Consider the following 10,666-nt stretch of genomic DNA (forward strand, 5'->3'; position numbering starts at 1 on the left):
ACTGTTCCTAATGTTTCCATCGCTGTGGGATGATTAGACGCTTCAACAATCAAACCTGTGAGAATGAGAGTTGCTGTGAAATGTATGAGCACTGATAAGAGATGTTGGTTATGCATAAAAGTGCCGCTGCTGTCCAGAAAAATTAAAGCAAATCCAGACTGTCTCTAAATTGTTATATTTTATTGATAAAGGCAGCAAGCACTTAGAAATGCTTTGATATGTAGCAACTGGTGACCTGACAATGCCAGATTTTCGGACTGTGTTGGGGGAAAACCCTGTAAAAGACCCAGGAGAAATAAAGACACAATGAGACAAGATCACTTTTTATGCTTTAACGTGCACACGGGTAAGCTGTTCAGAACAACTCACAACGTGTACAGAGGCTGGGCACTTTTTATAGGAAAGACAGTGAGAACAGGATAAGAAAATACAAAACAGATAAAATAAACAACTCCATATGTGGCGCTAGTCTCGTCAGCAGAGAGCTGTGAGAAAGCTGTGAGAGATAAAACAATCTAAAACAATATGTCCCAAAACAGTATGTCTTTGCTGAGAAAGTCTAAAAAGATAATTCTAAACTAATCTAACCATAGACAAAAGGGCATGCTTGCACATTTAAAAGAAGGTAAAGAAACATAGAATCATTTTTCCTGTAACATTCCCTCCTGTTTTAACTTATTTTAAATGTATACAACAATTGTCTGTGAAGGTTATTTATTAAGTATCTTAAGCAATTTTTTAATTTTCAAAATGTCAGCATAGCAGAAATGGAAATCATTTGGTCTAAAGAATAAAACAAAATAAAATAATAAAAAGAACAAATAAAATCATAGTAAATGAAAATCATAGTAAATGAAAATCATAGTAAATGAAATAACAAGTGGAATAAACAAGAAAAAATAATAAAACTAAACTACAAAAAATAAAGGATAAAAACCTTATATTTAAAACGAAAACTACAAAAAATAAAAGGATGAAAACCTTATGTTTAAAAGGATGAAAACCTTATATTTAAAACGAAAACTACAAAAAATAAAAGGATGAAAACCTTATATGTAAAATGATGAAAACCTTATATTTAAAATGAAAACTTCAAAAAATAAAAGGATGAAAACCTTATATTGTACCTGCATAAACTACTAATGTGTTAATCAGTGCATGATCACTTGACAAGTCATTTTTAATCACCACGTCATTCATTAGCAGTTATTACAAGTTCTCCTCTAACAGAATTGCAACGGGATGCTGTTCTTCTTGAGGCACAGCAACATAAGCAGTCATTGTAGTTGTTATCATCTTTGAAATCATTACTCTTAGACATGGCGGTGTAGCTGCTCCAGATGTGTGGTCAGTGACATATTTCTGCAGAATGGTCAAATTCTGCAAAGCTTCATAAATGTCTCCGCTTACAAACTCCTCCTTGTGATGCTGTTAGCAGGTCTAGAGTCAGTCTGTTCTGCAGCACCATCGTTCTGATGGCCTTCTGTTCTCCTGCTAAAGCCGGTCCCAGGGCCTTTGTCAAAGTTGATGCGTCGTAGCAGAGCATATCGGTTGATCTCCACATGATCCCGCACCTCGGCAGCTCCAATGCCGGGGATCAAGCTCTGTAAGAATTTCACTCCTCCTCAGATGCGAAACTCTGGTTCCTTTACTGCTTGGTGCCGTCCGTGCACATCCTGTCTGGTACTGAGTCTTTGTTTGTAGTGGCATCCGGTAGATAGGTGAGTAGGCAGCTCCCCCACTGCCCGCGATCCATTGTTCATCACACATACTGGCAGTTGCGCTGCGTTCAGCTTGTTCAGTAGAATTACATCAGGCAGTGGGTCTGAGACTTGGGGCCAGGTCAGTAGGTAGGTCTGTCCGGAACAGTTCACATTTGTGGGTGATGATGACCTCCAGGTTGCTTTTGCTGGGATGCTGTAGTTGGCCTTGGACCAAAGAGTACCGTAGCCTGGATGTGTTGCCAGGCCCAACAGACACCAACTGCGATCTTCAGGTATGCTGTACGGCCACAGGCCAGACGTCTGCGAGGATAGGGGCATATGGGTACATGCATAGCAGTCAGTTTTATTATTCCAGTGAGCTGTAGTGTTCATAAACTGCCACCAAAAGTTAGTGGCGTAGCCATGGGGAAACTTGGTGTACTGTCCTTTGTCATACAGTGTCTGCCTTTTCTTCATATTGCGTGACTTGTTGTCCCTCACGGAAGCAAAGATGAGGAGCCCAGCCATGGTCAGGGCCACTGCAGTTATTAAGAGCCACCACCTCATGACGACGGGACACACCCTCCTGTCGCGAGTAGACCCCCCGGCCAGGAAAGCTGACCCCTCCACCGGGCGAGATCACAACAAGTGGGCAAGCCTGCTGTCAGCTGTGTTTAGATGGCTTCACTTACTCGCCTGCAGTGACTCTGATGGATCCAGGATGGTCGTTCCGCAATTTTGCAAGCGGTCGGTGTAGTGAGGAGGACTTGGTATGGCCCCTCCCACCTGGGTGTGCTCCAGTTTTTCCTTTGGAGCACCTTGATCAGAACCCAGTCACCGGGCTTTAGTCTGCAAGACACTGGAGAAACATCATCAGGTTGTTGATTATGTACAATGATCTCTTTGTTTTCCAATAGCTTAGACATCCATTCTGCTAATGTGTTTTCTCTGATTGCTTTGTCTATTGGTTGACTGGTGATCGGCAGTGGGAACGGCCTGCCATGAATGATTTCAAATGGAGTTAGTTTATGGGAGCCTTGCGTTAAGCGCATCCACATTTTCACTAAACCCAAACATTCAGGCCACGGCCTTCCTGTTTCTGCCATGCATTTCCTGAGCCTTTGTTTTATAGTGCCGTTAGTTCTCTCTACAAGGCCTGCGCTCTGAGGGTGATAAGCACAGTGGTATTTTATGCTGAAACCGAGTGCTTCAGAGACCTTAGTGATGACATCATTTACAAAATGAGTGCCGTTGTCTGATCGTATCAAAGCTGGGATGCCATATGTGGGTATGAAGTGATTGCACAGGCACTTTGTTACTGAAATTGCATCTGCCTTTTTCACTGGATAGATTTCCGGCCATTTTGAGAACACGTCTATAACCACTAGGGCGTATTTTGACCCTTGACATTCGCTTAGTTCAATAAAATCCATATGAATTGTGTGAAAAGGATAAGGTGGAGTGGGAAAACAGCCTCTTTTTGGTCGCAGATTTCCCTGAGCATTATATTTTTGACACGTCATGCACGTTCTGACAAATTGTTTTGCTGAAGTTTCAAAATTTACAGTGTAGAAATGAGAGTTGACAATACAGGTCATTCCCCCCGATGACAAATGCGTATAGCCATGAGTCACTAATGCCGCCATCTTGTGGAGAGATTTTGGCAGCACTGGCTTGCCATAACACATCATTAAGTCGTTTGTCAGAACTGCACCGTGTTTTAGCCATTTTGCCTGCTCTGCTGTGCTTGCTGCTTTATGTTCATTTTTCAACACATCCAGTGGAATCTGATGTGTGTTTACTGCCATCAATGTGATGTTTGTCTTTTGTGCCGCCTGTTTTGCTGCTCTGTCAGCAAAGTTATTGCCTGTAGCAATGAAAGAGGCGTTGTAAGAGGTTGGCATGCTGAACTGGTTTTCCGGTTGGTGTAATCATTCCTCTGGTTTTCCAGATTTTTTGCAAAATGATGCACAGCAGAGAAAACATACTGGCTGTCTATATAAATGGTTATTTGTTTATCTTTGTGTATTTCACATGCGCAAATCACAGCTGACAGCTCAGCGCTCTGTGCAGAATATGAAGAAGAAAGTGGTTTTGCTTCTATTATTTTACTATCTGTGGTTACTGCGTAACCTACACAATTTCGGCCTATGCTGTAAGGTCAAATGCTGTTCTCCTAGCTTCCACACTTGCTGATCATAAGGTGGATCTGGGCCTGGAGTTTGTTTAAATCTCAGAATGTTGTGATACTCGGTCGGTTTCTGGAAAGTGGATGTGGCGGGTGTCATTTAGCATGCACTCAGGTGTAATACCAGAAAAGAATGGCATGACTGCTATCTTAAGTTTTGTCAGAGCGTCTCTACCTAGCAAATTTACTGGACACGACGGGTCATATATGCATTTAATAAAGCACCTGCGGCCACTTGCTGTATGTACTAGTTCTAAAGGGGCAGTTAATTGTTGTACAGTTGTGTGGCCTGAAGCTGACTTTACAACTAATTTGTCCTTTGAAAACTGTCAGTTTAAGTGGCTGCCTCAAAACTGTTTTGCATTATTTCTCTGTGGCCTACTCCTACAATCTCGTGTGAAGTGACCTTCCTCTCCACGGTTCTAGCAGGCGTTGTCTCTATGTTATCTGCTGTTTCTGCGTGGCTGTCTGCAGCCTTGGTGTTTGTGACTTTGCTCGCCTCTCTGTTCCTGATAGCCACCTGCGAATTAGTGTTTTAGTCTGTTGTCAACACGTCAGCCTTATTTCTAAGTTACAGAATGCTTCTTCTCCTTTTTTTTTTTTTTTTTTTTTTGGTTTGGGAGAATAGATGCAACTCTACATTTTCACTTAAGGCATTTTTAGATAATTTCTAGTTCTTCAAACAATTCATGGATCTCACACATTTCAAACTTTCAAGTTAGGGTTGTTTCCCATTTATACAAATATATATATTTAACTTTGCATTGCTCACAGCTCACAGCTCTAAACCTAGGCATTTTTCAATCATATGCCTAATCACTATGTGTCACTGTGATTCTCAAGTATTGTCACAAGTTCGTTTAAATTCGTTTCCAAAACCAACAAAATAATCAAACAAAAACAAAAAACATAAACGTGTCAGGACACAAAAGAAAAAAGAAAAATGCTGCCACCCGAACAAGGCAGAAGTCTGCATATGTTGGCTTTTAATAGCATGCAGCTTGTAACATGGTAGACTAATGTGCCTGTGTTAATTCAGCTCCATATTATTGTGTGAAGTTGCACTGGGTTGGGAGTGGTTTTGTGGTTGTCACATTTTTGGTGAGCCAATGGCTGGAATGGGGTTGGACTAATTAGAGGCAGGTGTACTTGATTGCACTGATACACTGGTCTTCTTATAGCCCACACTACAAACACTGCTGTGTTGTTTTGTCTCTCTGTGCAGGTATGTAATGTGATGAAATCAGATATGTTTGGGATGGATTGGTTTTGCCCTATGAATTTTATATTAAGTGTGTCGTTTTGTCTCTCTGTGCAGGCCAGGGCCTATTATATGCCACAGCCTAAAGGCAGCAGAGTTGCAGAGGCTTGAGTGACCACTGACTATATGCTTGCAGGGTGGTGGGTCTCCAAGGACAACTTCTAACCCTGTTAAAGGCAACATGTGGAGTGCAACTTGGCTGTGTGGCATAGCTGGCTCTGGCCTTGGGACTGTGTGTTTTTATACAATTCTTAAGTGGGACACTGGACTGTTTTATCTTTTATCTCTTGATATATTTTTTGTCAATAAATTATCTTTTAGAATTTTATTGACTGACATCTTTTTGCCCATGACTGAAATGGTTGGTCAGACCTAGAGTCTTTCTTTGGGTGTGTTACAGCAGCTTCTGCTCTAAAAGAAACAAATAAATAAAAAGAAAAGAAAATGTGTAACATGCTCATCAGCTTAGCAGTGTCTACATATTTAATTCAGCTTCTCAATCCTGTAGTTGTAGCTGTTGTCTACAGGGTTTTGCTTATTGGTTGTTATTATAGGTGTGCTCTATATCTCAGCAATGTGTCATTCTAGGATGATAGGTTTCAAGCTGGTCAAGTGCCTCTATGCACTTCATTAGTTTAGTTATTCTCTGTATTGTCTTCATCTCACATGTCATTACACTGAGTTTTAGCAAACCTTAAGCTTGATGCAGACTACTGCTTATCCACCTCACATCATAACCGATTAAGGTGCCTCTTCATATTAATATTATGTCATTATTAATATTATCCTCTTTGTCTTATATAACAGCAATAGCATATTATAATATTTTATCAGTGTGTACCACTATACTACTCCTGAGCCAATTTGTTAGTTAGGATCATCTTATTCAGCAAACAGATAATTTAGAATTCATCCAATCTGCGGTCACATTTGTTCTCTCTGTTGCATGGCGGACCAGGCAGTTCTATTATAATATATTATTTATATTTTATTTTGTATCCATCAAGGGCTTCAGATGACCTGCAGAATCATCCTTTTCCCAGGGTGGAGACAGTTACCTTTTCACACACTGTCCTTGGCTGAACAATGACACAGTCTTAATATACCTTATTTATTTTATTAAAATATTTTCGTGTGAATTATTTGCTTTATATTCATTTTATACATGCTGGGCATGGTCATCATGCCAACTGTGTTTCATTGTTAATATCACTTTACAGGTTGTTATCCTTGCTATTATTAATTTCAAATACTCTAAAGATAATTTCTACTGTAACTTTCCCTTTGTTCATCTTTATTTCGTACTTTTTATATTTATATCTACTCAGTGGGGTCTGTTTTCAACCCTTTTAAACTACTACAAAACTACTGTGATCTCTAGTTTTCACTTAATAAGGGATTATTATGTTCTTCCTGATATGGGTGCTGCTGCAGATGCGGCTGCAGGAGTGAGTGATGGTTTACTAAAAGGATTGTGGGAACTGCACAGTGTCTCGTCTTCTGGTTTTACTAAACTGGCAGTTGAGTTCTGTTCTTCTGACTGTTTATATTTTGTTTTCTTAAATCTCTCAGTTTACAGACACTGTTTTTGTCCGGCGTCTGGACTTTTCTTTTCTCACCACTGCTCGTCAGCAGGAGTGAGTTTTAATTTCACTTGCTTGATTACCCATCTTATTTATGTATTTACTTATTTTTGTTTAAGTAATATATACACAATACAGCTGCTATCACCTTCGCTGGTATTAGAGACGAGAGTGGTTGCTCACACGCCCTTCTACTTTCGGACTATTTCCAAAAGCGGTGTGAACTTTACGAGACGGAACTCGACCGTTCTCTCAACTCACCAGCACGTCAGTGAATAGCAGTAAAAGAAAAACACAGTAGGAGCAGCTCAGTCTCTTATTGGACCGTGAAAATTCAGCTTGCTCCATTAATTAAAACAATACACACACACACACACATTCACATTCACAGCTTCGACGCGCGCGCGACCAGAACCCTTATGATAAGGGGAGCTCCCAGAGCTACTTACTCCCTAGACCCAGTCTAGACCCAGCTGGGGGAGCTACCCAGAGCTCCAAAGCTACCAGTCGACGAGCTCCCAGAGCTACCAGTCGACGAGCTACTTCCGCTATTTTAAATTCCCTGAATTCAAAATGCGCTTTTACGCAAGATTGTGTCAGTGTGTCTGTATCTACCTGGTCAGTGTCGCCGGGTCTGGTCCACCTCGATCGGGTCCCACCACCGTGGGTCGCTTTCTAAGACGTTGGCCAAGACCCGAATTTAAACGCTCTTGGACTTTTATCACACACCTGGTGTGTGAGCTGTCGACAGACGAACAACGTGGACTGGTCACGGAGATGGGACACGATGGAGGCGCTCCGGCTGTCGAAGGACCAAGAAATGTTGGGGGAAAACTCTGTAAAAGACCCAGGAGAAATAAAGACACAATGAGACAAGATCACTTTTTATGCTTTAACGTGCACACGGGTAAGCTGTTCAGAACAACTCACAACGTGTACAGAGGCTGGGCACTTTTTATAGGAAAGACAGTGAGAACAGGATAAGAAAATACAAAACAGATAAAATAAACAACTCCATATGTGGCGCTAGTCTCGTCAGCAGAGAGCTGGGAGAAAGCTGTGAGAGATAAAACAATCTAAAACAATCTGTCCCAAAACAGTATGTCTTTGCTGAGAAAGTCTAAAAAGATAATTCTAAACTAATCTAACCATAGACAAAAGGGCATGCTTGCACATTTAAAAGAAGGTAAAGAAACATAGAATCATTTTTCCTGTAACAGACTGGTTCTTGTGTAACTCTCACAAGACAACTGTGCAATCCTACTTATCAACGTTTCAGTCTGTGTGCAGATCGGACAAGCAACACTGGGTGTCGGGGTGCACAAGTCAGTGAACTCCTAGTGTCACTCCCAAGCCTGGCTGTATTAGCAGGATTGTGTAAGGAAGTGAATCTGGAGTAAGATCTTTACCAAATAGAAAATGTGGATTATCAGGAATAGGAAAGTTACTCTCAGGTCCTTTGGGGGCTCGTCTTTTCTGTGGTTCTTTTGGTGTGTTCTTTTGGTTTGTTCTTTTTGTTTGTTCTTTGTTCGTGGCTGTTGTCGCGGGTCAGCTGTCTGTGTTCTTGGTTGACTCTACTTTTCTGGTTGGCAGTTTTTTCTTGTGTGGGTGGGTGTGTGTTAAAATGGAATTTAAGTTGGAGGATTTCACTTTAGGCCCAACTGAAGAAAAGTTGGACAGGTGTAAAAAGGCTGACCTCATTCTTATTGCCAATTTCTTTGATGTGACTGTGCCATTGAATGCAAAGAAAAAAGAGCTTAAAGAGCTCCTGTGTCTTAAACTGAATGAAAGGGGGTTGTTTGGTGAGCCGGGTCCTGCAGAAGGCGTCGAGCTGGGGGCTGTTGCTGGTATTCCTGCCCCACTGAAAAATCTCCCTTCTCAACCTAGCCTTTCTGCGGAAGAGCTGCAGTTAACGCTGCGCATAAAGGAAGTGGAGTTAAAAAAGCAGCAGGTGGAGGTGGAAGCTATGCACTTAAGGGTGAGGGCTCTGGGGATAGAGAGGGGAGCCTCTGTATCTGCCAGTCCTCCTACACCTCGGTCAGCTCCGCAGTCACCATCCCCGCAGTCACCGTCCCCTAAGCCGGAAGACAGCTTTGATGTAAGTAGACACATCAAATTAGTGCCAGCATTTAGAGAAACTGAGGTAGACTCTTATTTCACAGTGTTTGAGCGCATTGCAGGTGCACTACACTGGCCAAAGAATGTATGGTCTCTTTTACTTCAATGCAAATTGGTGGGGAAAGTTCAAGAGGTATGCACCGCTCTTTCACTGGAGGACAGTTTGGACTATGACATTGTGAAAGCTGCTGTCCTGCGTGCCAACCAGACTTATGTGGAGTTTGCCAGAGAAAAGAAAACTCTATTTGATAAGTGGTGTCATGCTACAAAAGTAAAAACATTAGATGACTTGCGTGAGTTGGTGATGTTAGAAGAGTTTAAAAGTCAACTCCCAGACAAAGTGGTAACCTACTTAAATGAACAGAAGGTTACGACTCTCGCCGCTGCTGCTGTACAGGCTGATGAGTTTGTGTTGACACACAAAGCGGTGTTTTCATTCCCTGTTCACAGCCCACAGACCTCCGTTAGCCCACATATCTGGTCTCCAAAGAGCACCCGTCGTACCACCACCTCATTCATTGACAATAGAGAGTGTTATTTTTGCCATAAGCAGGGACACCTCATTGCTGCTTGTCCCGTTCTGAAAAGAAAAGAACAGATCAGGAAGGGTACATCTCCTTCCCCAATAAACCTCCTACAGACCAAACCTCATGCATTAGAAGATGTGACTGTAATTCAGAAGGATAAAGTAGATGAAGAGTTCAAGCCTTTTGTGTCAAACGGTTTTGTTTCATTGATGGGAGAAGAAAAGAGGGTTCCTGTTAGTATTTTGCGGGACACTGGTGCAAAACAGTCGCTCATTCGTGAGGGGGTCTTACCGTTCTCAGCTCAATCCTATTGTGGTGCTGATGTGTTAGCCTGGGGAGTTAGGATGTGTGTAATACGTGTGCCTTTACACTTTGTGCAGCTTTCGTCTCAGTTTGTGTCGGGTGAGGTTAAACTTGGGGTGCGACCCCAGTTACCGGTTGCAGGCATTGACATCATCCTGGGAAACGATCTAGCCGGCTGCAAAGTTTTCCCGTTGCCTGAGGTAGTTGAAGCACCACTTACAGACAATGGGGGTTTTGATCTCGCCACCCCAAACGCTGCTCCGTTGTTTCCTGTGTGTGCTGTGACACGTGCGCAGGCACGCAAACATGGAGACTTGGTGGATCTTAGCGACTCCTTCTTAAGTGATTCAGATCCAACAAGCTTGCGACCCGACTGTGAAAGTGCCCCCGTTTCTGTAGAGCTTCAGGCTGATGAGGAAGCTATGACACTGTCAGTAGATAAAGAAACGCTCATAGAAGCCCAGAAAAATGATGAGAGCTTGTCATCTTGTTGGGCTTATGTGACAGAGCCTAAGAGTGGGAAATCTGCGTCTTACCTCATTGAGGATGGGGTGCTGATGCGCTACTGGACTCCCAGTTCTGGCTGCACACATGAGGGAGTGCAGCAGATCGTTGTTCCGCAGTCATTCCGTCCCCAGGTCCTAAGCTTAGCACATGACCACATCATGTCCGGTCACTTGGGAATCACAAAAACATACAACCGTGTCCTCCGTTACTTCTTCTGGCCTGGTCTCAAATCTGATGTTGTAAGATTCTGCCGCTCGTGCCACACATGTCAGCTTGCCGGTAAACCAAATCAGGTGATTCCAGCTGCGCCATTAAAACCCATCCCAGTCGTTGGGGAACCTTTTGAACATGTTATCGTTGATTGCGTTGGTCCTCTTCCAAAAAAAAAGTCCGGAAACCAATACCTACTCACCATGATGTGTACTGCCACCTGTTATCCTGAGGCCATCCCGTTGCGCTCGTTAAAAACCCGTGGG

At 42.6% G+C, this 10,666-nt stretch overlaps 1 long non-coding RNA gene across 1 annotated transcript; it reads right to left on the reverse strand.

Annotated features, from left to right (window-relative positions):
* Positions 1 to 317: 317 nt before the first annotated feature.
* On the reverse strand, positions 318 to 3,845 carry LOC146693740 (uncharacterized). The gene is made up of 2 exons (XR_014914797.1): positions 1,116 to 3,845; positions 318 to 937 (listed from the first exon to the last, which is right to left on the reverse strand). It is a non-coding gene; the product is annotated as an uncharacterized LOC146693740 (long non-coding RNA).
* Between the last annotated feature and the right edge of the window lie 6,821 nt (positions 3,846 to 10,666).

This window comes from Copadichromis virginalis, linkage group LG14, assembly GCF_057382275.1.
Source record: "Copadichromis virginalis isolate Kocher_CV1m ecotype Utaka linkage group LG14, C_Virginalis_male_GT1.1, whole genome shotgun sequence".
NCBI classification, from domain to species: Eukaryota; Metazoa; Chordata; class Actinopteri; order Cichliformes; family Cichlidae; genus Copadichromis; species Copadichromis virginalis.